Genomic DNA, 2,500 nt, shown 5'->3' with positions numbered 1-2,500 from the left:
TGGCTACCTCACTACATTTTGAGGTTTCTCCTCTATTTAGTACTTTCTGTTTTCTACATGTTAACCACTCCCTAATCCATGTGCATGCATTTCCTTGAATCCCTACTGCATTCAGTTTGAGAATTAATGTTGAAAGGGAGGGAAGATCTTCTCCACAGAAGATTCTCCCAGCCTTTCAACTTTTTTCAAAAACAATACAATTAAAAAAGGCATCAGTGTTTAATTTCCAGACGATTTTAAACTCGCAGCACATTTGAAATGACCATTGGAACAGTATTTCTTAAAAAAATGTGTATATATTAAATATTTTTAAATAAACTATTTTATATATTTCTTTTCTCAAACAGTTTCCCAGTTTTTAATCATTTGAAACTGGTACTGTCTTCAACATGACTGTTCCTAATGAATTAGCCATTCTCCTTGCATTATGCTGTTGGACTTTTGAATGACAAATGTTCGTTTTGAAAAGTAAATGTTGAAAAACAGGGAAGATCTTCTCCACAGATTAATTACAAATACAAAACAGAAAATAATTGATTGCATAAGTATTCACCCCCTTGAGTCAATATTTGGTAGAGGCACCTTTGGCAGCAATTACAGCCATGAGTCTATTTGGATAAGTCTCTACCAGCTTTGCACATCTGGACACTGTTATTTTTGCCCATTCTTCTTTGCAAAATTGCTCAAGCTCCGTCAAGTTGGATGGGGACCTTTGGTGAACAGCAATTTTCAACTCTTTCCACATATTCTCAATTGGATTGAGGTCCGGGCTTTGACTGGGCCACTCCAGGACATTGACCTTTTTGTTTTTAAGCCACTCCAGTGTGCCTTTGGCTGTATGTTTGGGGTCATTGTCCTGCTGGAAGATGAATCTTCTCCAAGTCCCAGGTCTCTTGCAGACTTCAGCAGGTTTTCCTTCAGGATTTCTCTGTACTTTGCCGCATCCATTTTGCCCTCTATCTTCACGAGCTTTCCAGGCCCTGACGCAGAGAAGCATCCCCATAGCATGATGCTGCCACCACCATGCTTCACGGTAGGGATGGTGTTCTCAGGATGATGTACGGTGTTAGGCTTGCGCCAAACATAGCGCTTAGCGTTGTGGCCAAAAAGCTCTATTCTGGTCTCATCAGACCATAGAATCTTCTTCCACTTGGTCTCAGAGTCTCCCACATGCCTTCTGGGAAACTCTAGCCGAGATTTGATGCGAGTTTTTTTCTTTTTGCCACTCTCCCATAAAGGCCAGTTTTGTGAAGCACCCGGGCTATTGTTGCCATATGCACAGTGTCTCCCAGCTCAGCCGTGGAACACTGTAACTCCTTTAGAGTTGCCATAGGCCTCTTGGTGGCCTCCCTGACTAGTGCCCTATACGCCCGGATACTCCGTTTTTGAGGACGGCCTGTTCTAGACAGATTCACAGTTGTGCCATATTCTCTCCATTTCTTAATAATGGACTTTACTGTGCTCTGAGAGGATATTCAATGCCTTGGAAATGTTCTTATATCCTACCCCTGATTGGTGCTTTTGAAGAACCTTATTCCGGATTTGCTTTGAATGTTCCTTCATCTTCATGATGTAGTTTTTGTTAGGAAATGTACTAACCAACTGTGGGACCTCCCAGAGACAGGTGTATTTAACCTGAAATCATGTGAAACACCTTAATTGCACACAGGTGGACTCCATTCAACTAATTATGTGACTTCTAAAGACAATTGGTTGCACCAGAGCTTATTTAGGTGTGTCATAGCAAAGGGGGTGAATACTTATGCAATCAATTATTTTCTGTTTTATATTTGTAATTAATTTAGAACAAGTTGTAGATTTTATTTTTCACTTTGACATTATGGACTTTTCTTGTGTTGATCAGTGGCAAAAACTCCCAATTAAATCCATTTTGATTCCATGTTGTAACACAATGAAATGTGGAAAAGTCCAAGGGGGGTGAATACTTTTGAGAGCCACTGTATTTCTTAGCAGACACCCTTATCCAGGACGACTTACAATTGTTACAAGATATCACATTATTTTTACATACAATTATATTATTTTTCTACATACAATTACCCATTTATACAGTTGGATTTTTACTGGAGCAATCTAGGTAAAGTACCTTGCTCAAGGGTACAGCAGCAATGTCCCCCACCTGGGATTGAACCCACGACCTTCTAGTCAAGAGTCCCGAGACCTAACCACTACTCCACACTGCCGCACTGACCATAGTCAAAATTGAGCTACATGACCAGTCACCATTGAGCTACATGACCAGAGTCACCATTGAGCTACATGACCAGAGTCACCATTGAGCTAAATGACCATAGTTAGAATAGAATTGACTAGAGTCAGAATAGTGCTACATTGGAGGCTGTGTGGTCCAGTGGTTAAAGAAAAGGGCTTGTAACCAGGAGGTCCCCGGTTCAAATCCCACCTTAGCCACTGACTCACTGTGTGACCCTGAGCAAGTCACTTAACCTCCTTGTGCTCCGTCTTTCGGGTGAGATGTAAT

Source organism: Acipenser ruthenus, unplaced genomic scaffold (genome assembly GCF_902713425.1).
Source record: "Acipenser ruthenus unplaced genomic scaffold, fAciRut3.2 maternal haplotype, whole genome shotgun sequence".
Classification (NCBI taxonomy): domain Eukaryota; kingdom Metazoa; phylum Chordata; class Actinopteri; order Acipenseriformes; family Acipenseridae; genus Acipenser; species Acipenser ruthenus.
This window is presented reverse-complemented; position numbering follows the sequence as displayed.